The 25,899-nt window shown below is 43.3% G+C and overlaps 1 long non-coding RNA gene across 2 annotated transcripts; it reads left to right on the top strand.

The window, feature by feature from the left end:
- The first annotated feature begins 4,141 nt into the window (after nucleotides 1–4,141).
- Nucleotides 4,142–23,430, top strand: LOC120883761 (uncharacterized). 2 transcript variants are annotated; one of them, XR_005725958.2, is made up of 4 exons: nucleotides 4,142–4,261; nucleotides 5,281–5,420; nucleotides 18,864–19,007; nucleotides 22,583–23,430. It is a non-coding gene; the product is annotated as an uncharacterized LOC120883761 (long non-coding RNA). The 2 variants fall into 2 exon arrangements; XR_005725959.2 differs by having other exon boundaries at nucleotides 4,142–4,468.
- Nucleotides 23,431–25,899: the final 2,469 nt, after the last annotated feature.

The raw sequence follows: 25,899 nt of genomic DNA, 5'->3' as shown, positions 1-25,899 counted from the left end.
CTAGAGACAGACATGGTTGTAGGCAATATCTTGAAGGAAGTCTGTAGAAAAACATGCTGTGCGCATCTCATCCTGCTCTTGTGCAATGCCTAACCATCAAGACTCAGGGTTAACTGTGGGTTGTTGTTTTATGGGGTGATAATTCCAAATTCCACACTAAAATCATTATTGATAAATTTGATAGCGTAGAATGCTATTGTTGTCATTATGTATTGCCCCCTGCTTCCCAACATGAGAAGATCCTAGAACTTGGATCTTTGGTTTGCTGATTCATGGGCAAAGAGTTTTGTGAGTTTATAGGCAGCAGCTCAAAGAAAGTGTGAGATAGGTTGGCCTAGAGAATTTTGGAGCTGAGAGATTGGACTCCTGTGATAAAAGGAAAGGGAGAGAGATCCCTTGATGGGATTCCTCTTTTGGAGAGAAAGTAAATATTAAGTAGAAGTTCAAAGAGTTTGTGGTGGTGCATGTGGTAGAAAACTCACCTCTGACTTCCCTATGAAATCTTCAGTAAACTGTAAACCACACTATTGTTTAGATGGGAGTAGATTTTTTTTTTTTTTCTGGAGAGTGGGAAGTTTTGCTGAGCCCTGCATTAAGGTGGTCAGAGAAAGCTGATGTGGGAATTGTGGTGGATCACTGTGAATCAGAATTGCTGCTCAAGCTGGAGGATCGTGTTCCATGCTCTCATGTGCACACACACGCGGCACACACAGCTGTGTAGATGCCTATAGTGTGTGGGGGTGTGTGTAATGTACTAACCTTACTCATTTAGTGCACTCACACACACACAGCTGCATAGGCCCCTAAAGTCTTGTGTTTGCTGTACTCAGTTTATTCCCTGGCTCTGCCCTTAATTTTTATACTGATTTTGTCCACTTCCCATTTTGCCTCTTTTTGTCTGGAAGTTCACAGTGTATTTGAGAAACTGTTTCTAATCTTTTTGGGATGGAGCTTGTATAACTAAATGCATACCATTTAGTTTCAGCTGTATTCTATAGGAGCAATAACCAATGTCACAGTGGACAATCATACTGGCGACATTGTCACCAGACTGCTAAAAATCACTTTACTTGTAGCTTTATTGTAATTGGAAAAGGAAAAATACACATCAAGTTGGATGCAGTAGTGAATGTCTGTAATCCCAGTGGCTCGGGACGCTGAGGCAGGAGGATCTGAGTTCCCAGCCAGCCTCAGCAAAAGTGAGGCACCAAGCAACTCAGTGAAACCCTGTCTCCAAATAAAATGCAAAATAAGGCTGGGGATGTGTCTCAGTGGCTGAGTGCCTCTGAGTTCAATCCCCAGTAATCCCCCACGCCACAAACAAACAAACAAACAAACAAAAACCTCACATCAACCAAATGACTGTGCTAATGCCTGTCCCCTGGTGTCCTGGCTGTGTGATGTTTGACATCCTTTGAAGTGTACGCCCGCCGTGAGGGGTGTTCCACACTGGAGATGATGTCTGTGGCCTCAGGATGCCTCCTTTCCTTTCTTTACGTGGAACTCAGTCATCTGGATCAGAGAAAAACTATTTTTGCTCTGACTCTGCTGAGCTAGATCCTATCTCAGATTACATTAAAGAAACTGCCTTTTCCCTTTTTCTTTTGTTGCTAAGGAATAGCTTTTCCTCTCCAATTGATTTCCCCCCACCTTGAAGGAGCCCCAACCTACACACCACTTGGTAGTAATTTAAAATAAGCTAAAGAGCGACAAGTCCTATTAGAGGCATAAAGCAACCTGCTAAGAGTCATTAAGGGTCACCAGGGTCTGTCTTTTAACTAAACACGGAAGTGCTATTGTAGAACAAAGGAGACTTCTCCTCTTTGGCAAACTTGGATCTGCCGCTCTGTTTTTTCAATTATGGGCTGAGCTCCCCGCTGCCCAGGAGCCTGTTAATCAGACCTTCATTAGTTTTGCTACCTCTTGCCCAGGGCTTCTTGCTGAATGCAGGCACTGCTGAGAGACGGGACATACTTTCCACTGGAAGCCTGCTTCTCAGCCTGATCTAGGAATCAAGGGTTCCATTGGGCTGCTTACCTGCTGTGGAACAAAATGCTTTGAGTGCCTGCCCCCTCCAGTTCCTGTCTGTGCGCATGTGTGTGCACTGCGCACATGTGTGGTGTTCCCGATGTGGGTGGGCAGCTCAGCGTCGTTGGGAAGCTGCACTGCAGAACCATTGGGAGCAGCTGCTCCCATGCTGGCTCACTGTGCACTCTTCCTGCCTGGCTTCTCCCAGGATGTTGATTCCACACCTAGGGCTATTGTCATCTCGTGTTGCCATGGAGATTAGAGTGGGTTTAGTTTTGTTTCAAATCTTAATTCACAAAATTCTGTTATTGCCAAAAGAGCTCATTAGATGGGAGCTGGTCTTGGAGAGTGGCAGGCATCCTGGTAAAAGTAGCCCTGTTTTAGGAGGTGGGCATTGCTTGGTACTTCTAGTGCTTAGAAGATGAGACATTGTCTGATGTCCCCAGATAAAGCTGGCCCCAGCTTGTCCTACCAGTTCTCTTAGCAAGCACTGCTTACCTAGCTCACAGCACCCTCATAGCACTAGGTGGGCAATGCCCCTCTTCTCTGCTGCAAGGAGCTGAGATGGGTCTCCAGCCATCATCGTCCTCTGGCACCCAGCACACAAGAAGCAGTTAGTCAAGCTTTGCTCAATGTTTGCTGAAGACAGGGAAGCAGCTATGATGTTCATTTTGCTGACTCAAGATGTCAGAGCTAATTCTCCAATTAAGTGATTGAAACAAGTTTATTCAAAGGTTCATGTAACTTTTTGATGTTCTCTCTCCCACACGTGGCCTAGTTCTTTCTTCCCTGTTCCGGAACTCTTTTCTCCTCCTTCTTGACTCAGAAGTCTGGGAACCCAGGAATTCTTCCCCCTCTCAAGCCCACTGTATCTCCCAGGGCTCTGCATGTCCCTAGGGAGGCTCCAACTTCAACAGGGGGCATCAGGACCCTGGAGGGAGGGAGGAGATGGGAGGGAAGACAAGGCAGTTGGAGCTGGAAATCAGTTCTCCTACAGAGCTACCTGTGAACAATGCCTTGCATGCTACATAATAGCTTATAATTCAAAATGCTTTTAGACATTGAAACACCTATCTTTATCAGTTCTTCTCTCCTATATTCTATGAGAAATTAAGCTGATTGGGAAAGAAATGAAACATAGGAAACATCTCCAGAGTGCTCGAAATTGTAGAAAATACTGACACATTCCAGTTATATGTATCTTTAAGCCCATCTAAGTCTAAGCTTAAGAAGTAATTAATAACAAAATAACGCTTTTCTTTACAGTATTCCAAACATTATAGTGGCACATTATATTGACTAACTTCAGCTGACGCAAGGAAAGCATGAAAAAAAGAAGTGGTGGTGGGTGAATCATCCGCTCTCAGCGGTGGCAATTATGCAGGGCACAAAGCGTCTGCAAGAACAGCTCTACTGCGGAGGGAGTGAAAGGACAGAAACAAAGGACAGGGCGCTTCCGTGTGCAGGGTTTGTGTCTGCGTGGCCAGTGGCCCTGCGTAGGATGGTTATCACCAAGGCTCAGATGATGGAGACCTGCTTCCCTTGACGTCGCTTTTTTAAAAATGATTTCAAAAGCAGAGCGGTTCCTATTTTAACAGTGTCCTGGGTGAAACTTAGCTCTAAGATTTTGAAATCTTGATGAGTAGAAACTGGAAACAAAAAATGGCTCAAAAACTATTAGCCCTTTCTTGAGAAAGCATCAATTTCCATTTGACGAAGACATGGATGTTTCCTGAAGCCCTTTGAGTGGGGCCTTGGGTTAAACCTGTGTCCAGGCAGGGAGCTGCTGGGTGAAAGCTGACCCAGGAGGTCAGCAGGCTGCAGAGCTCTCACATCAAAACACCATAATCTGCTGGTAAATGGTTACCTTGAGGGGTGGTTGAGATAGATCGGCTTTTTGGCAGGGGACTGCTGTAATTTAAATATGGTTTGTCCCCACCAAACTCATATTGGGGCTTCTTTTCTCAGAGCAGCAGCAGTAGGAGGTAGGGAAGTGTCTAGATCATGGGGACAGAGCCCTTATGAACAGATTGATGCTATCTGGAGGGAATGAGTGGGTTTTTGGAGGACTGGGTTAGTTACCTCAAGAGTGAATTATTACACAGAAGGTGACCTCTTTTGCTTTTTCTTTTAGCCTGTGACTTCTCTTCCATGCATGTCTGCTTGTTCTTCTCTTCCCACCATGAGATCCACTCCAGAAACCCAGCAGTTGCCAGGGCCATCTTCCAGAACTGTGAGTCGAAATAAATCTTTTTCTTTTATAAATTATCCAGTCTCAGGTATTTTGGTATAGCAAATGAAAACAGACAAAGACATAGACAAAGGAAAAGGAAGCACAAGACAACCTTCTCTCCTTGGAAACTGTAATGGACTGGTAACTCAACAGGAAGGGACCTCATAGAAGACTGGCTTGATACCCCCTATTGCAGTTGTGTTCCAGGTATTAATCTTATATTTATTTTTGGTTAGCTTCAGTACCATTTTCACATTTGGTCTGATCTCAATGATTGCTGTGTGGAGCTACGAGGAGGTCTATGCCATTCATGGGACAACGACTGAAGAAGAAAGCAGCCAACAGGCTGAAATGACTTGCATCAGAAGGCTGCTACTCCGCAGCTAAATAGAAAGTCAGCTTGGAGCTGGGTCTTCTGGACTTGGGGTTAAGCCAAACCAAGACTGATCTTTGAAATATGTAAGAATTCTTGGTGGTGATAGAGGATGTCTCAGAAACACTTGGGAAGGGCAAAGAGGTGAAATATTGGACTTTCTACAGTAAGATGTAGTGGACACTTGGTGCATTAAATTTGTGATCTTCACAGCTATGTGATGTTATAGGCTGGGAGTATCCAAGACTTCTCAACTGACCATGGCCATTCTAAGATTTTTGATGGCCAGGCTTGTTTATATAAGAGCACCATGGTCACAGAGCAATGCAATTCCATTCTTTTCTCAGTTTTTAAAATTGCTTTCAGTTTGATAGCCATAAGTGACCAATGGAAGAGCCTGACCACTTCGCCACATGGCAATTATTTAGCTCAGTGACGCATACTGTGTTCTATGCCTCCTACTCCTAAGAGTCCCTACAGAGGCCTAGCAAAATGACGTGACTGTTGATTATTCTCTCTTGGCTTGTCCAATTCAGTTACAGCCACCTTTTTCTTGTTATTCTTCTCTATATAATATTCTTTATCTTCTTTTGCTTACCTTTAATTTCTAATTCCCACTTTTCCCGTTTTGAAATGGCTGGTCCAGTTCAGGTAATTGGGTCCCTGAATCATTCTGGAGAGCAAAGTTCCTAACCGTGGAGATCCATCTCCAGCCACTTCTTCTGCCAGAATCACCACATCAGAGCGCGAAGGTTGATTGTTACAGATGCAGCACAAACACCTAAGGTAAAACAGCAACACTAAAAATAGCTCATGTATATTGAACTACTTTATGCTGGACTTTGGGATAATCAATCTAAAAATCATGATTTCTTTCATCTCTTACAAAATCCCTATTTAGTGGAGAATATATTATTGTTGAAAAATGTAAATAAGGAGATTTGGGTGCTTTGCCCAGGATCACACAAGTGGTAGGTGGCAGAACTAGGACTCAGGCCAGGGCTGTTGAATTTGAGAATGATGGAAGGATCTTGTGTCTCGCCAGTGTCCAAGTATAAGGGGAGGGTGCAGCATTGACTTTGCATCTGAGAAGTCAGCAGACAGTGTAAGAAATTGTATACCAGCCTCAGAGGCTGGAGAGGTGGGCGATGGCAGCAGCACCATTAAACACACCGCAAAGGAAGAGAACAGAACTTGCTCAAAAACAAGACTGAGTCAGCCACTGTATTTGTGCCACATGAGGGTAAAATTATAGTCTGATCCACACCTTGAAGGCACAGGATGTGACAAAGTTGGAATGCAACACAAGTTTACAAGATTTGCTATTTTTGCTTCCTATCAATTTGTTCCTCACCCTCTTGTAATCCAACAGTCTAGGACCCCCATTTTGGATCCCAGTAAACCCTTTCCAACTCTACCATGGTCTCTGCCCCATTGCCCAGTAAAAGTTACCCATTGCAACCCATCTCCATAACAAAGTACACCCCCAAAGCAGTTGGAGAGGAGAAGGGATTCAGAAGTTCAAGACTATATGTTGTTCCTTAGAGAAAGGGAGAGTGAGGAATATTCCAAATCAAATCCCTCATTCTCCACCCAAAGGCTAAGCCCCCCTCCTCATGCATTCACAAGTGCAAGGAGCTGATGTTGAAACCAACTTACGTCATTACTTTTTATTTGCCTAGAGTGGGTAGGAGCTGAATATTATATACCTACCACATGGGAAGATAAAAATGACTCTGGAACATGTTGTTTGTTAAAAAAAATTAATGTTTAGCATCTGAATACTTACTGCAGGAGCCCCAGGGAAGAAACTAACAGAGGAATGTGATATGAGTGTAAGCAATGACTGCATTAGCATCTTGTCATCCTGTTGACTTATGTAACACTAGGTATTTAAAATTTTTAGAGTTCTCAGAGGCTGGAAAAATGAAGTATGAAAAGCCAGACCTGGGATAGAATTACTCATATTGATTTTGCGTACACACACACACACACACACACACACACCTCAATTCTTGGGAAATATATGTATAAGGAATGATACCTGTAGCTGTACCTGTAATATCATTGGTCCTGCTGGGTCCTCTGTGATGGTCACTCAAAAGCCACAGTAACTGAAGGGTTGAAACAGGAGGTGGTTTCAGGGAGATCTACCAAGGCTCATTTTTACCTTACAGGGAATCAGGGACAGCTGATAAAGGAGGACTGAAAGAAGAGGCTGCTCAGATACAAGAAGCCCAATACAAATCTACCCATGTTTGTTATTAAAAATGGGCCAGTCACACAAAGATGAAAACCAATCAAGAGCTGCTATATCAGTAGTAAAGTTAACTGATCAGTTAGAATATTCAAATAAGCAGAACATTCATATATCTTAGCATGGCATAATGAAATGAAATGGGTCAATGAGGGAAAGCTTGTCTCCCCACCTGTCCCACTGATTCATCCTGCCTACAATAAGCTGTGTTAGGCTGGGCCTCATGGCCAACAGCTTTTTCTGGTGGGGGGGAAGTGGCGGGGGGGATGATGAGGATTAAACTCAGGCCTTGTACATGCTAATAAGTTCTCTACTACTTTTCTTAACACATTTGAAGGAGTTAAGGATGTGCCATCTCAAAATATGTTGAATTGGCGTATTATTCCAAGATGAACACACTTGAAGGTTGACTTCAGAAAGAGCTACTTGTCCTGGATTCCTCCTCAAATCATGTGCTCTTTGTCTAAATAGTGTAAAATCATCGTGCTTTGGTCTTTTCTTCAGAATTCCATCTCATGAAGGTGCACATCTGCACATAAATTGTGTGTGGTATTCTCTTATTATCCAACTCATATTACTTGAGTTTCTTGATCCAACCAAAGAGCCCAGGTAAGAACTAAGGGGTTTAGGGGGACCCTTCTCTCTCCTCTATAACATCTACTCTTATTTCAGAAAAATCAATTGCTTCCTATAGTTGGCTTTACCACCACTGTGAAGCCTCCTTCTTGGGCCTTCAGATAATTATTGATGCCCTCAGAGGCTGTCTGTGATTGTGTTTTAATTGGGATGTTGTAATTACTCAGCTCTGGTCTCCCCTAATCCCTCCTTAACTGTGGGCTACTCCAGGGTAAGACTGAGTTTTACTGTCCATCCACTCAGAGGACATTACCTGGAATATATGAAGCCCTTGGTAAATGTGGGTTGAATAAGTAATGAAAAATAATGAACTTTCTACCTTTGTCTCTGTTAAAATTAAACCATGCTGATGAGCTTTTTAAAGGGATGCATTTCTTGAACCCTGTACTCGTTACACTCTATCAGTCTAAAGATACCAAAAACATTTAAGAGGTAGTAGAATGTTCTGCTGCAAATCATTTCTAGAATTAGCCACAGGCCCCATCCACTTAGAGTGGGCCTGATCTTCTTATGAGACAGAAACAACTGGATTCATTTTACCTGAAATGGAAATAGGAAGAGGAGAATGAATCGATGCAGGATAAAACAACTAATGAAAGTAAAAGATGGATTCACACCTACTCTCGGGGCCATTTAGAAGAAAGCATCTGTGCAGATTCAAGGGGCTTTTAACATTATCTTAAAAGGTGCTTGAATCAACTGTCCTGAGCTTGAATTGTCTCTTCATCCTTGTCAGCCTCCTCTGAAATATCTTCTGATTGTAGATCCATTTTATAGACTTCATTTTAACAAACTACCTTAAAGTTGTCCAAACACTTCTCCTAAAGACCAAACTTTTGATTCCCTCCCTTAAATTCCTTAAATTTTACTTGGTGTGGGGAGGGGGAGGCAAGACTGGAAGAGATACTTGGAAATTTTCAGTGAGAGAGAAACCCATAGACCTGGAATTTATAATTGACAGAGATGATAAATACCTAGTTCCCATTTTCCAAACCCACATGATTAGGATCCACCTAAAAATTTCAGAAATAATTTCTATTTTATGTTCTGCTCTTTAATATTCACAGAGAAGGAGAAGGGGACATGGATGCATCTGTACTAAAGGGGTTTATGTTTGTTGTTGTCAGCCCAAATCCTGCCCAACCAAACCCTTTATGAGATCTAAAATTACATATTTAGTCCCTGAATTGCATATTTGCACAGTTAATCCCTTCAGGAGAGCAGAGCTAGAAGTAGTGTGCAGTCCTTACACTTGATGTTCAGGGTAAGCTCTGGGTACCTGCCCCTAACCTCCTGCTGGATTTATGCTCTGGTTCCTTATATTTCAGTCTTGTCTTTATTTGCGGCCCAACTCTGAGACACTTGCTGAAACCTTGCCACTGTATCTTACCTTGTCCTTATCTCCATTGCTTAGAGTCCTGTTTCAGAGGAGTGACTCCCTTTGCTACCCAAGGCTTGCTGCCCCCTTGGCAATTAATAATGGCATTGCCCAGAATCTCCTACCTCTGGGAAAACTGATTCTTGCCTACAGGATATCCACATGGTCACATTACCTGGAAAATTGTAATTGGGTTTTGGGATCACCCTTCTCAGAGGTTAGCCATAAAGTTATACCAGATCCTTGGCAAAGTCATGCAGTTCTGTCTGCATTGTCTTTGTCATCCCAATAGAATTCAAAGTCATGTCTGTGAGTGTTGTGATAGCAGCTCTCTGTTTGAATTGGGAGAAATCAATGAATAAATGGGGATGTTTTGATCATGGACGTATTTTAGTAAGCTAATACTTCCCGCACCACACTTTTTCTTGTCACCATAGAATATTTACTTTTCCTCCCTCCCTTCCTCCTTCCTTCCTCCCTCCCTCCCTCCCTCCCTCCCTTCCTTCCTTCCTTCCTTCCTTCCTTCCTTCCTTCCTTCTTTTTATCTCTTTCTTTCTTCTTTTATTCTTTGCTTAACCATTTTGCTCAAGTTGTTGCAAAGAGGGACAAAGGAGTCTGCCATTCTGCTCTAGAATTGCCCAGACATGAAATAAAAGTCAAGTTTGCTGATCTTAAGTTTAATTCTTATGCTTTTATCATGGCCCCAAATAAATGATCTGAAAGGAAGAATGGCTAAAAGTCCAGGATGCTGGAGGGCAGTGGGGATGGAGGCTACCATGTGGCCCGTGCTGGACTTAATTCACCCAGTCATTGCCGTGGGTGACGTGGGCTGCATGATGTTTTAAAGAAAAGAAACAAGTGGAGCCACACAATTTGGAAGATTGAATTTGGTTTTGTTTATTTTGTGTGCAAAATGAGATTGCGTGGGAAACAGAGACATTACCCATGAAGAATGCTAAGGTAATTTATGCTGCTTCCTTTCATCAATTACATTCTGTGAGTTCTGAGTGGAATTGCGTTCCATTGAGTTACAGTCACTGCACTGCCAGTCTCTATAGAAATGACTCTCCAGAGTGATTTCATAACCAGCACCGACAAAGATATAATTCACACTGTACTGCCTTTGTGGGGGCCTAAAAATATATATATATATATATATACCATTTCAGTTTGTTTTAGTATTTTGTATTTTTAAACTCTCACCAAGGTAGGGAAAAGTACATTTCTACTTCCTACAAAATTATAAAACCAATAGATATAAGGGGGAAAGGTAAAATCCGGCTTGACTTGCTGAACAAACTTGAATCCCATGCACCACAATTTTCTCATCTGAAAAATGACATGATTAAGCTCAACCATTTCCAAGTTCAACTTTTGCCTCCCCAAAGTCTCAGATTCTATGGGTCTAGGTTTTATTTATTTTTTTTCCCCTTAGAAATGTGACTGTTAAATGCAAAAAGAAAGTTCATCTAGAGACTTCCCTTTAGAGGAGAATTTTTCTGCTGCAGATGGCTTCCATCGGGTTCTGGCTGACCTACTTTATATGTGTGTGGCAGGGGACATGGAGATGAGATCCGAGGACAGGATGCCGTTTAAGGACAGTTTGGGTTTAGCAGAGAATCTTCCTGTACTAGCCAACAGGCAAGAGGGTGAAGAGTCAGAAAGGCCCGTCTGTTTATGTGGCTAAGAACTGAGGCCAGGGTGCAGGCCTCAGAGAGACTGAATAATGGAAAAGCACCCCAAAAGAATGTGGGGAAAAGAAGGGGCAGCCCAGCTGGAAGAAACCAGGAGATTCCTCTTACAAAGATGCTGACAAGGAAGAAAGATGGACCATGGCGTCAAACAGCTTGAGAATGACATCAGTAAAGGAGGCAGCATGCTGATCTGCCACGGCAGCCCCAGTTCTGTGTGACCCAACCACAGCCAATCAGGAGGAGTTCTGCTCTGTGACTTGGCAGGAGATCATTACTGAAAACATCTAACTGTGCAGTGGAAGGGGAAGTGGATTCCTTCTCTTGGCCTTGCTGTTTTCCACCAAGGGTAAAACATTATCTCTGATGTTCTGGAATTGATCCCAGTTTATCTAGTTCAGTGCTCTTTTCAAACAAACCTTCCACATCCCCCTCCCTATCCAGAGTATGTACAATTTTTGTAGGTCCCAGGCATTCTAACTTTGGGGTTCTGTCAAACAAATAATAATTCATAATTTGCCTATGAAATTAGCCACTCATTTATTTTACAATTGGCTATGATTTCTCAGTAAATCAGTTGGCAGACTTGGGAATTCTTATGCAGCGAGAATAATCTAACACACATTATTTTCAGAGGTCATAAAATTTGTGGATTATAAATCTTCATGATGAAGGAAGTCAACAGAGTGTTATTTTACTTAGTATCCACCAATTTCTTTACTTTAGTGCACAAAGTCTTTCAACCAAAGTTGATCAGGAATATATCTGTAAGCAACTTGAGTTTTACTGCAGCAAAGAAGAAATCCAGGAGGAACCACGGAGCATCTCAATAAGAGGGTTTTCTTATTTGTTTATTTCTCTTTTTAAAAAATATTTTTATTGTAGATGAACACAATAACTTTATTTTGTTTATCCTTTTGTGTGGTGCTGAGGATCGAACTCAGTGCCTCACAGCGCCTCACATGTGCAAGGCAAGTGCTCTACCACTGAGCCACAACCTAGCCCCTTATTTGTTTATTTCTTAACTTTTTAAATTTGTTTCAATTAGTTATACATGACAGTAGAATGCACTTTGATACATATAAAGTGGAGTACAATTTCTCATTCTTCTGGTTATAGGTAATGTAGCATTCCACCGGTTGTACAGTTACATAGGTACATAGGATAATAATGTCTGATTCATTCTACTATCCTTCTGACCCCCATACCCCCTCTCCTCCCTTCACTCCCTTCTACCTATTCTAAAGTAACTTGTTTCTTCCCTAGACCTCCTATTGTGAGTTAACATCTGCATATCAGAGAATACTTCACAGAAAATGAAATACAATTGATTAACAAATATATGAAAAAATACTCAACATCTCTAGCAATTAGAGAAATGCAAATCAAAACTACTACAAAATTTCATCTCACTCCAATCAGAATGGCAATTATCAAGAATACAAATAACAACGAATGTTGGTGAGGATGTGAGGAAAAGGGCACACTCATACATAGCTGGTGGGACTGCAGATTGGTGCAATCATTATGGAAAGCAATATGGAGATTACTGGGAAAGCTGGGAATGGAACCACCATTTGACCAAGCTGTCCCACTCCTAGGTCTATACCCAAAGGACTTAAAATCAGCATATTACAGAGAATGCAGCAACACCAATGTTTACAGCAGCTCAGTTCATAATAGCTAAACGGTGGAACCAACCTAGGTGCCCTTCAACAGATGAATGGATAAAAAATGTAGTATATGAATACAATGGAATATTACTTACCCTTAAATAAGAATGAAATGATGGCATTTGCTGGTAAATGGATGGAGCTGGAGAATATCTTGCTAAGCAAAATAAGCCAACCCCAAAAAACTAAAAGCCAAACGTTTTCTCTGATAAGAGGTCTTTTTATTTTAAAGGGCTTATTGTAGAATCTGGGCATGTGTTTATTTGGTAGCAGTTCAGGGAAATGGGACTTTGCTTTAGGTTGTATGCTATTAGATAGTGATAGTGATCTTCTTAAACTTTGTCTGGAAGGAGAGTATACTAATGGAGACTAAAACATAATCGGTAAAGCAGCCACAATCATTTCTATGAGCCAGAATGCGGAATAAGGAGAAGGTTTAGTATGTTTCAGCTTGGGCGAATTTCGTAATCACGAAGTGGTTTTGGTTCTGTCTTGATTCAACATGGTTATTTTATGTGAAACTGCTTTAACAGGAGAACACCAAGGCCAGTTTCTAGATGTTAGAGGCTTTTTTTCTATTTTTCAAGTTAATCATTTCTTTCTCAAATTGCAAGCATTTTGTGTGTCCCTGAAAAGTGTTCAAGGTCTACCATGCAGGTAGAACCTGCAGGATAAAATGGCTGTCACCAGCATGGTTTTTAGAGGTTCCTTCCTGTAGAAGCCATTCTTTGGTAATGCCTCCTATGATTCTCTCTATGAATGAAGATGGATGGAGACCTGTGGGGATAAGAGGTAATAGACCAGGGATGCTCTGAAATGGCTCAACCAGTGGGTGTGAGAACAAGTTAGGGCTGGTGCTTTTTTGTGTGTGCTAGGGGAGAGTTACTTGCCTGGCTGTGGCCTAGTATATCTGGTGGGAGTGGAAGGTAGTTTAACAGAAGACAGGATACATATAACACAAACTTCATAAGGAAAAACTTTTCCACATTGCTATTGCATTTTTTTAGAATTTTAATTTGTTGCATATGACAGCAAAATGGGTTTTGGTTCTGTGGTTTTGGTTCATATTACAATTTTGGTTCATATTACAATTCATATTACACATACAGATCACATTTTTTCATATCTCTGGGTGTACACAAAGTAGAGTCACACCATTCATGTCTTCATACATGTACTTAGGGTAATGATGTCCATCTCATTCCACTGTCTTTCCAACTCCCTGCCCCCTCCCTTCTCCTCCCACCCCTTTCCCCATCTAGAGTTCATTTAATCCTCCCATGCCCCTCCTCCCCAACCCCATTATGAATCAGCATCTTTAAATCAGAAAAAATTTGGCATTTGTTTTTTGGGGATTGGCTAACTTCATTTAGCATGATATTCTCCAGTTCCATCCATTTACCTGAAAATGCCATGATTTTATTCTCTTTTATTGTTGAGTAATATTCCATTATGTATTTATACCATATTTTCTTTATCCATTCATCTACTGAGGGGCATCTAGGTTGGTTCCGCAGTTTAGCTATTGTGAATTGTGCTGCCATAAACATTTCATGTGGCTGCATCACTATAGTATGCTATTTTTAAGTCCTTTGGGTATAGACTGAGGAGTGAGATAGCTGGGCAAATGGTGGTTCCATTCCCAGCTTTCCAAGGAATCTCCATACTGCTTTCCATATTCACTGCACCAATTTGCAGTCCCACCAGCAATGTATGAGTGTGCCCATTCCCCACATTCTCACCAACTCTCATTGTTGTTGTGTTCTTAATAGCTGCCATTCTGATTGGAGTGATTTGATTTGCATTTGTCTATTTGCTAGAGATGAACATTTTTTCATATATTTGTTGATTGATTGTATATCATCTTCTGAGAAGTGTCTGTCCAATTCCTTGGCCCATTTATTGATTGATGTGTTAAGTTTTTTGAATTCTTTATATATACTAGAGATTAGGATATATAATGTGCAAGTGGTAAAAATTTGCTTCCAAGATGTAGGCTCTCTATTCACCTCACTGACTGTTTCTTTTGCTCAGAAGAAACTTTTTAGTTTGAATCCATCCCATTTATTGATTCTTGGTTTTAATTCTTGCACTATAGGAGTCTTATTAAGGAAGTTGGAGCCTAATCTGACATGATGGAGATTTGGGCCTACTTTTTCTTCTAATACACACAGTGTTGAAAGAACTGAAACCGAGACATGGAGTTACCTGTCGGAGAAGTCCATTTATTTCAGTTCCAGCAGAGCCTTTTATCCAGGGTAGGCAGAGCCCCTTAGGACAGGAGGCAAATTCTCATTGGATTACAGCCATTAGAATAGTTTTGTCAGTCACCCATTGGTGACTTATTGGCGCTTTAATCTGCATAGACCAGGAAATGGACCCAGAAGAGAAGCCTCGTTGGCACCATCTTGGGGCAGTTAACCCAATATTCTCCCCTTTTTAGTTTAATAATGGGAGTAGGGTCGTCGTTCGTTCTGACTGCTTCCTGCTGAGCGGGGGTGTCGCCAGGAAGGGGTGGGGAGAACACCGGATAACCCTAATATTAATCCCCAAAACAGCGCCAACAATCTAAAGACTTCTGATGGGACCAGGTCCAAAAAAGTATCCTGAAGCCATAGGTCCTGGATCATGTCCCACCAATCCTCCTCAGTGTTCATGGATGGGAGGAGCCATGCATCCTGGCGAAGGGCATCCAAAAAGGTTTTCCATGGATCTGCCATTTAGCAGGTCATGAATTGAGTGGTGAAAGACTGGTCAGGATCTTCTGAGGCCAGTAGTTGGTAATTCCTAAGAAGGAGCTGGTTAAAAGATTGGTTAGAGATTTTTGCTATCTGATTTTGAGCAAATTTAATCATGCAAGGGAGAAAGAGGCAGGCCAACAGAATAATGGAGAGCAGTCCAATTATTGGCCACATCCATGCCAAGAGGGGTGACTGGAGCCAGAAGGAAAAAGGAGAGGTTTGGGATGCCTTCCGTAAGCCTGCCGCCAGATCATTAAGTTTATTAATGTTTTGTTCCACCAAACACGACTCATTAATGTAGTAACAACATTTTTCTCACAAGAATATGCAGGTTGCACCCTTCTCTGCAGTAAGGAGGTCTAGAGCCCTGCGATTCTGCAATGTGACTTGAGCTTTGTTTTTGCAACGAGGCTAGTGACAACACAGTAGAGGAGAGCACAGTTTCCAACTGGGAATTGACATCCTCAACAGCCCACAGGGTATGACCCAGAGCCCCTCCAGAAAGTCCAGTACCAACAAGAGAAGTGGTGAGAGAAACCCCTATGAGTATTGGTAAAAAGGCAGCTTGCTTTGTCCTTTGTAGGGGAGTGAGAAAATAGAGAGTCAACAGAGGTATCACTGTTACCAGAAAACATGGGGAGGAGACATTTGTGGAAGCCAAATTCGTAAGAGTACCATTACACCAGAGGAAACTTCCAGGAGGAGAGTAGGTGTTATTATTGAGGGTAATGTTTGAGTTGCAGGTTATATTTAATGATATAGCAGGCCTGGAAGAAACAAACGGGCAGATAAGGTGGAATGAGACAAGGGAATCCTCGGGTTCCCATAGTGGGACCCGAGAAAGGGGCCTCATGACCTGTCCCTGAGTTGGAAGACTTAAAGTGGAAGTATGGGGACTGCTGCTTGCAGGGGCTGGGTCAGAGAAGCACAGAGGAAGCACTTGTCTGGGCACATTCCTGGGAGGGTATGATTAAGGAAAGTTAGGGTATCCGTTAGGATCTGGAGCCAAGAGTAAGACATTGTGGGTGAAGAAGAGGCTGAAGAGGAAGAGGAGTCTCAAATTGCCTGTATGATAACCTTTTCTGAATGCAGAATGTCAGAGGACACTCAAGAAACTTGAGATCCTATGGAAACATATTCCTGAGAGATGTGGAGGGCTCCACGGGGGGTGGAATCATACCCGTTACAATAGAAGAAGGCAGTGACACCTTCAGCCCACTGTGGGTCCCATGGGTCCTTGATGGTGATGTTATATTTTTTAATCTGGCTAACATAGAATATTCCCATGTTTAATTGGCCTGAGTATGGACATTCCCCATATACCTCTGGACACCAACTGTCGCGACCCCTTGCCCGCAAGGAAGATGCAACTCGGGAATCTTCTTTCAGCGGTTTATTCAGGCCCTTGATATTTCTTCTACTAATCCCTCGGATGCCCCTCCCAGCCTTAATAAAGCATCTCAAGGCCCAATGCGAAGCTGCCACGTGGAACTTTCTCATAGGGTGCTGGAAAACCATGCGCCAACTCTCCCAAATAAGGAGTTGTTTGTCACATACCACAGCGGAGTCAGCGCCATCTTGTAATGGCGACCATAGTCTGCATAAACGGCAGAGGCGGCTCACCATAACCAACGGCATCATTCGTCTTGTTGATCATATAGGAAACAGAGATATGGCCTCAAAGACTGCTGAATAAGTGTCGTTGAGGCAGGTAAGGATAAGTACACAGTGTCAGAACAACCATGCAGGGGGCAGTCTGCCGTTGCGGCTAGGGCTGTAGTTTTAGTATTTTTTTTTTTCAGTATAGGTTTGTCTAGCCTAAAATCTCCAGACATAAGGGGAAGAAGAGACCATAGAGTAAGGCTTATGAGAGTTAAGAAAAGGAAAGGCTTAGGGACCCAGGGGTTCATTTTCCAATATGGGTTCAAGAAGTGCGACCGGAGACAGATGGAGCTTAGACTGCTCCACGTGCAGATGAATCGTAGGTCGGCTTGAGCCTGGAAAGATGAACCCAAGGAGTTAATTGGTTATTAGGGAGTGCTAGCCTGGCTGCAGTTGGAGTACATAGTACAACTTGTGTTGGACCTTCTCACTTTGGTAGTAGGGGACGCTTGTCTTCTGGCAGATTAAAGAGGACAGATTGGCCAGGCAACATGGAGAGAGGGATCTAGGAGGCTTCTGGATCTTGAAAAAAACAGTCCTGATGTTTCCAGATCTCAGCACTGAGATGAGAAAGAAGTAGTAATGTGTAGCGACTGGGGATGGGCCAAGATGATGGGGTGAGGCCCGGAGAAAGGAGTGGGCGTCCATATATGACCTCAAAGGGAGAGAGAGATGAGGGCTTCTTAGGCAGGGCTTGCAGACGGAGAAGGGCTAAAGGAAGGAGTTCCATGGATAACTTTGTGAGTACCTCTTTGAGTTTCCTATTGGTTCCTCCACCTTTCCTGAAGCTTGTGGATGGTATGGGCAGTGGAAATGCCAAGGATAGTCCTTGAGCGACAGACTGAGCGATATGTGAAACGAACTCGGGCCCCTTATCTGATTGAAGTGGGCATCCCGAATTGGGGAATAATATGGGTTAGTAAAGCATCAGCCACATGGTGGTTGCCCTTTTATTTGTGGTGGGAAAGGCTTCTACCCATCCAGAAAATGTGTCCACTATTACTGGCAGATATTTGAACCTCCTGACTGGGGGCATGTTGGTAAAATCCAGCTGCCAGTCTGCTGCAGGAGTACATCCGAGGTATGTGACCTCGGGCGAGCAAAGCTGGGCCTTCTGGGAAGAGGCACGATACCCCCGACTGGCCAAATGATTCAGGAGACCAACAGTATCAGCCTTTGAGGCCTCCAAAGAGGAGCTACATCGGAGGAGGTCATCTACATATTGGAGAAGAGTAGAGGTGGAACAGGTGAAATGGAAGGGTTTGGTATCTGGCCAAAAATATGAGGGCTATCCCTGAACCCCCCGGGGGAAGAACAGTCCATGTGAATTGTTGTGAATGTCTGGTTTTAGGGTCAGTCCATGTGAAGGCAAAAATATCTTGGGACTCCTTGGCTAGGGGTGTGGAGAAAAAGGCATCCTTTAAGTCGATGACAGAAAAGTGGGTGGTTACGGCAGGAATTTGTGACAAAAGGGTATAGGGGTTGGGAACCAGCGGGTGGATGGGTTTAACAGTGGAGTTGATGAGGCGAAGATCTTGAACCAGGCGGTAAGTGCCACTGGGCTTTATTACCACCAGTATGGGGGTGTTGAACGATGAATGTGTGGGCCTAATGTATCCTTTGGTTAATGAGTCTTTTATGATTGGCTCTAAGCCAATGAGAGCTGCTGTCAATAAAGGTTGTTGGGGCTGGCTGGGGAAGTAGGAGGGATCCTTAAGCTGCACCACAATGGGTGGGCAATTTACCCTGGATGGACTTTGAATGTCCCGTATTATGGGATCCACCAGTGGTACAGGTGTAGGAAAGTGACTTTCAGAGTAGGCGTCTATTGATGTATCACGTTGAGAGCAGAAGGGGAGCGTAAAATCTTCAGGCAGAAGTGCTAAAAGGAAGGAGGGTGTGGATGAGATTGGCAATGGATGGAGAGTGTAGCTCGGAGGGTGGAAAGAATATCTCTTCCCAGAAGGGGTACAGGACATTGAGGCATAACCAAGAAAGAATGGGTGAATGGGAACTTTTCTATGGGACAAGTGGGGGAGATTGTGAGGAATGATGCTCTTCCCTCCTACCCCGACAATAGGCGAGGACGAAGGGAACGTGGGACCCCAATATTCCCTCAGGACCAAAAAGGTGGCTCCAGTATCTATGAGGAAACTAAGAGAGCGCCCATCGACATCAATTTGTACCCTAGGTTTTTGCCTGCTGAGGAGGACCCAGGGCCTCGTCAATCATCAAGTGCAAGGGGACAACCTCTCCCTGAAGACCCCTCCAATTCGAACCTACCAGAGTTCCTTGTCCTCGTCCTCCTTCTCAAGTGCTCACTTCCAATCTCTAGGTGAGTGCCCCCTATGAAGTGACCACCTTGGTCTTGCTATTGAGGAGAGCTTGACTGTGATCATCCAGCAACTCTCCGATGCTTGGCTGTGGGAGGAGAATTCACCCCACTTAGGTCTTCATGACCACAGTGGTCTCCTAGGTCACTTCCCAAGACAATCCCTGCCCTACCCTGAAGAAATCTGAGGGAAGAACAGACCCCTCCTTCCCATCTCTCTCTCTCTCTCCCTCCCTCCCCCCCCTCCTTTCTTTCTTCTCTGACAAAGGCCTAGTGCTAGGTGCTCCGAGACCTCCGGCATTTCCGCCCTTTGGGAAGAGCCCTCAAATGACAATCTGACTGCTCCTCCTGTTTTGCCCTCTACTGAGTCCATCGAATAGAACTACCTCTTGGAGACGCCCAACTGGGTCCCCATAATTCCGGTCCTGGGTTTCTTCTCCTTGACTTTCTGCATTCTCCTCTGTCCTCACCATGGAGGCCTCTTCTTCCCTTCTGAATGATTCCCCTCTAAAATGCCTTCTTTCCAATTTGAACTGTCTGTCCCTTGCTCCAGACGTTAAGTTTAAATTATTAATCAAATTTTGCACCCAAGACTGGCCATGCTATCCTGTGGACAATCTCAGTCAGTGGCCTGCTGAAGGGTCCTTAGATCCCCCAATTCTTCATGACTTGTTCAACTACTGCGGGCACTCGAAAAAGTGGAAGGAGATCCCTGATGTTGAAGCCTTCTCCCTTCTCCATACCCATCCCCAACTTTGCTCCACCTGCAGTCCTCAGCAAATCCTCTTTGCCCGTAAGCCTGTTTCCTCACCTTCTGGTGATTCTTTTGTATCTTTGACCTGGTTGATGAACCACTCCCTATTGTCCTTCACCACCTTCTGTATCCCAGCCTTCTGCCCCACCTTTACTTTCCCCTTCACCCCCAGCCAACTCTTTTAGCCCACCCCCACCCCCCGCAACTTGATCTCACAGGCTTCATAATCCTTCCAGTCAACCCCTTACTATGTCCCCTTTACGTGAAGTGGCTGGATCTGAAGGCATTGTGCGTGTCCATGTTCCCTTCTCTCTGTCCGATCTCACACAGCTTGAAAAGAGGCTGGGATCTTACACCACTGACCCCCGACTTATATTAGAGAGTTTCAGTGGGTCCTACAAGCCTATAGTCTCACCCACCATGATATATACATGATCCTGGCCAATACATTACTCCCTGAGGAACGTAGGAGGGTATGGGACTTGGCTCGGGCCCATGCAGTGAATCCTAATCACCCTGCAGGTCCCCATGCGGTCCCAGACCAGGAACCAAACTGGGACTATAATACTGCGGCTGGACTCCAGTTGAAGGACTAATTTGCCGCATGTATTATTGTAGGCCTTAAGAAGGCCTCTAGAAAAGCAGTCAACTTTCAAAAACTTCAGGAAGTTATTCAGAAAAGGGAAGAGACTCCCTCAAAGTTCCTGGAGCGCCTTACAAAAGCCCTCCAACAATATACAAATTTAGATCCTGAGTCTCCAGATGGGAGACACGTCCTGATGACGCACTTCCTATCCCAAAGCTACCCCTATATAAGACCTAAATCGAAGAAATTGGAACAGGATCCTGCAACTCCTCAGACTAAAATTCTGGATGTAGCCTTTAAAGTATATCATAACCGGGATGAGGACGCTGAGTGCCACAAGCATCAGAGATCTGAAAAATTTGAACACCAAAAATTTCAAGCTCAAGGACAACTGCCCTTCTGGGGTAAGAGTCCCCTGGTGCCTGCTTTAAATGTGGTCAAGAGTGACTGGGCAAAGGCCTGCCCAACCCTGAGGATTCCAACTATGCCTTGTCCAAAGTGCCAACAGATGGCCATTGGGGGTCGGATTGTTCCAATCCCCAAAGGGGGAATGTGGCCAAACACCCTGGCTCTGACCTCCTGGGTTTTGGCACTGATGAAAGAACTGAAACCAAGACATGGAGTTACTCATCGGAGAAGTCCGTTTATTTCAGTTACAGCAGAGCCTTTTATCCAGGGTAGGCGGAGCCCCTTAGGACAGGAGGCAAATTCTCATTGGATTACAGCCATTAGAATGGTTTTGTCAGTTGCCCATTGGTGACTTATTGGCACCTTAATCTGCATAGACTAGGAAATGGACCTGGAAGAGAAGCAGCAGCTGTATCAGGGCTTCAGCAGAAACTGAAGCAGAGTTCTTTGAGGCAATTGCAACACCTGTAGGGATAACCACAGCAAATGTAGAAGTCAGGGTGCCTGGGTTGTGGCTTCTAGAGTAGCTACCATGTTATTATAATGGCCCAGCTGGGCTGCTAAAACAGTGAAGGTGCAATCAGTGGTCCTGGCAGCAGCCACAGAAGTGGTGGTGGGGTTGGCAATTGTCAGGGAAATCACAAAAGTGCCAGGGAGTTGCTGGTATCTGCACCATTGTAGCTGCCTGGTGGCACTCCAGGTTGGCAGCAGCTGGAACCAAGCCATCTTGGGGCGGGTAACCCAATAAGTGTCTCTGGATTAATTCCTAGGTCTTTGATCCACTTTGAATTGATTTTTGTGCATGGTTTAATTTCATTTTGTTGCATATGGATTTCCAGTTTTCCCAGAACCATTTTCTCCAATATATGTTTTTGGTGCCTTTGTCTAACCTAAGATAACTGTAATTATGTGGGTTAGTCTCTGTGTCCTCTGTTCTGTACCATTGGTCTACCAGTCTATATTGGTGCCAATACCATGCTGTTTTTGTTACTCTTTCTCTGTAGTATAGTTTAAGGTCTGGTAAAGTGATGTCACTTGCTTCACTCTTCTTGCTAAGGATTGCTTTAGCTATTCTGGGTCTCTTATTTTTCCAGATGAATTTCATGACTGTCTTTTCTATTTCTATGAGCAATGTCATTGGGATTTTGATTGAAATTGCATTAAATCTATATAGTGCTTTTGGTAGTATGGTCGTTTTGGCAATATTAATTCTGCCTATCTAAGTAGATTTTTTCCATCTTCTAAGGTCTTCTTTAATTTCTTTCTTTAGTGTTCTGTAGTTTTTGTTGTGGAGGTTTTTCAACTCTTTCATGCTATTATATTAGACAGAGGGTTCTTTTGGTGAATTTAGATATAAATCACAAAAAGGCAAAGTGCAGCTTTCTTAGTGTTAGCAGCTCTGAGCTTTTAGTGTCAGCTACTCTCATTGGCTGGTGTGAGCAACTCTCAGTGGCTAGTGTTAACATCTCTCTCAGTAGTTTCCAGAGCTCTCAAGAGTTCTCCTAGAAACTTCCAGCAGCTTTCACCAGTTCTCAGAAGCTCTCAGTGTAACCAGTTTTGCCTGCTAGCAGTTCTCAGTGCTAGTAGCCTTTAACATCAATAGATCAACAAGCAGCCAGCTCAGCTTGTTCGGTTTAACAGGAACAGGTACACTAAAACCACATGAATAAGGTTTTATTAGGGCTTAGTACAGCACAAGGAAGGTAGTTTTCAGTTCCCACACTGACTTTCCAAGGGTTAGAGGAGCGTTGCTAATATAAATGAAAGGGGTTGGCCTCATGGGGCAGTGATCTGTCTGCTGATGGCAAAATTTCTGTATTGTCAAGCTAGTCTCCTGCATGCCTGCTGGATCTGCCTGCCCTTGGCTGTCATGAGTGGGGAAGGTGCTCATCATGAACCAAAATGGGGATTTCTGGAGCCATGGAGACACCCAGAGATCTGCAGCTGGAATAGTATCCTTTTGAGTAGCCTTGGTTGAAGCAGCAACTGTATCAGGGCTTCAGCAGAGACTGAAACAGAGTCCTTTGAGGCAATTTCGACACCTGTAGGGATAACTATAGCAAATGTAGAAGTCAGGGTGCCTGGATTGTGGCTTCTAGAGTAGCTACCACTGTTATTATAATGGCCCAGTTGGGCTGGTGAAACAGTGAAGGTGCAATCAGTGGTCCTGGCAGCAGCCACAGAAGTGGTGGATGGGGTTGGCAATTGTCAGAGAAATTACAAAAGTGCCAGGGAGTTGCTGGTATCTGTTGCTACCTACCTCAACTCTCCTGGGTGGTTGGGGCTGGTGCCCAGGATTTCAGAGGGCCCAACTCTGACTCCTGCTCCCACCTCTACCCTGACATGCAGGCCAATTATAGCTGCCTGGTGGCCCTCCAGGATGGCAGCAGCTGGAACCAAGTGGCCAGACATGAAGGAAGGGACAGAAGCTAGCTAAGCAGCTGGGCCCTGTAATGTCAGCTTCTGCTGGCCCCAGGCAACTTTGGTGGATAGGAGAAAAATAACCTGTTTGTAAAGAGAAAAAAAAAATCTCAGAAACACAAAAAGCAAAAAAAGATCCTTTGGGTTCAGCCCTCCTATTCTATCTCATATTTGTCTTTTGTTTTGAAATCCAAGGATATTTTCTTTCTCTATGTTACAAAGCAAGGCAAGAACACCATTAAAAGCATGATTCTCAATTCTTGGTTTTAATTCATTTCTTATCCTTTAAAACTCCTGGAAACTTTATTGTTTACATCCTTTTCTGTCACTTACCCCCCTCACCCATTTTTTATTTGAAAACTTTTTAAGCTTCCAAAAGAGTTTAAAAATGAATCCAGTGTTTTCTTTACCCAGATTTCACCAAATGGTAGCATTTTGCTACTTTCTCACTCTGCCAAAATGATTTAAAAGTAAGTTTTAGGTGTCATGACATTTTACCCCTAAATACTTTAGCATGTATCTCCTAAGAACAAGGTCATGGTCTCTTACATAATCATGATATTTTTGATATGTAGGTATGAAAATGTGTGTGTGCAGTAAAAAGAAATTTCTTCTGAGGTATTTGAGAATATGTTGTCACCATTATTGCCCCATCATCCATAAATATTATACTGTAGGTTTCCTATGAACAAGGATACGGAACCACCACTCAGTCATCAATATCAGTAAGTTAATGGTGATATGTTATTACCACCTAATACTCAGATCCCATTCAAGCTTCACCAATTGTCTCCATTATGGGCTTCATAGCCCAGAATTGCACTTACCCTAGTTGCTGTATTTCTTCAGTTTCCTTCAGTCAGGAGCAGTTCTTCACTCTTTCCTTGACTTTGTTGACCTTGACCCTTTTGAAGTGTTCTGGCAGGTTATTGTGGAGAATGTTCCTCAGTGGGACTCTGACATTTCCTCACAAGGAGGTTCAGGTTATATGTCTTTGGCAGGAACATCACAGAAGGATGCAGAACTCTTCTTGTTGGGTGCTGTCGTGTGGGGCAGCATTTCAACTTATTTCATTACTGAGACATTACTGACAACATTTATTTTGGGGGGGTGGGGTGAAGGGATATTGGAGATCTAACCCAGGGACTCATCCAAGGACACTTTCTTTGATCATCTAATTAGGTTGGTGTTTGCCAATCTTCTCAAGCTTATGCATTTATTTATTTTGATGCTGGGGACCAAAACCAGGGCTTTGCTAGTGACTTCTTTGTCACTAAGCCATACCCTTAGTCCACATTTCTCAAATTTAGATGAACTCTTTCCCTTTTTGTCATATATATGTATTATATCCACACACATAAATACAAGCACATATATTTGTGGGGTGGTACTTTGAGGCTGTTTTAATCTCCTATTCTTCATCAGACTTTTAATTTCTTTCTTTCCTTCCTTCTCCTCTGTCTCTTGTGCCCTCACTCTCATTCTCGCTCTTGTTCTTGCTCTCATGGGTATGAATTTAGGATTTCTATTGTATTCAATGGGATAAGACCCATTACTGTCCTTACTTATTTAATGCTCAAATTGCTAAATATTTGACCAGTGTCAGCTCCTCGTTATTCTTTGAGCTTTTCCTTTTCCTTTTGCAGAGTAAGATATTCATGTATTACTTTTTCTGCTCCCAACCTTGGAATCAGCCATATTTCCAGGGAGTCGTTGCTTCTTTTTAATGAGGAATGGCATTTAGAAACCAAAATCTGGGTGCTAAGCATGCCAAATGTTCTTGGCAAGTAACTTTTTTCTAGGCTCTTTCAAGGGACAGAGTTGGGAATACAAGTATGTATATATGTATGCATGCACATGCATGCACACACATTTATGTTCCATCCATCTTCATCTATCTTCTCTACTATAATACCACACTTATTTTGTTAAGTCTCCATTGCTACCAGTCTGTTATAATGCTATTGTCACTTATCCCTGAGTGGATATCCTCTTACCTCAGATTAGGTTCTGGTAGCTCATGGGTAGTTGCTCTACATTAAGATGCTCTTCTCTTTTGGTTTGGGCTCCAACATCCCATGATGATGTGCCAGTGTGGACAACCTCCTCCTGCCCAGTCTCTGCACAGGGCTGCTGCCTACCTCTGATGGCCATCTCACCTTGCTCGGGCTCAGATACTGCTATAATTTTGATAAGTGTCCCCAAAAGCCCCATGATTAAAAGGCTTAGCTACCAATCTGTGGCACCATTGGGAAATGATGAACCTTTAGGAGGTGAGACTCAGTGGAGGAATTGGATGAGACTCACTGGGGGCATGCCTTTAAAGCAGATATTGAGACTCCAGCCCATTCCCCTCTATATCTTTGCTTGCCAGCCACCATGTGGTGAATATCTGCTCTCACACAATTCTGCCATGATATACTGCCTTGCCACAGGCCCAAAGCGACAGAACCAAGAGACGATGTATTAAAGCCCCTGAAATAATAACATTTTATTATAGCCCAAATAAACCTTTTCCATTATTAGCATGATTATAGCCTAAATAAACCTTTTCCATTATTAGCATAATTATTTCGGGTATTTTGTTACAATGATGGAAATATGACTAATACAGAGACTCTGTGTTGGTATATTCTCATCTCACTTGGGGTTCTGCATGGGGTCTTTCCTATACCATGTTGATACTCTGCTTAGAATCTGGCCCTGCACCAGGCTGCCCCTGAATA

Source organism: Ictidomys tridecemlineatus, chromosome 14, assembly GCF_052094955.1.
Source record: "Ictidomys tridecemlineatus isolate mIctTri1 chromosome 14, mIctTri1.hap1, whole genome shotgun sequence".
Lineage (NCBI taxonomy): Eukaryota > Metazoa > Chordata > Mammalia > Rodentia > Sciuridae > Ictidomys > Ictidomys tridecemlineatus.
The sequence above is the reverse complement of the archived record's forward strand: the minus strand, read 5'-3'. Positions and strand labels throughout refer to the sequence as shown.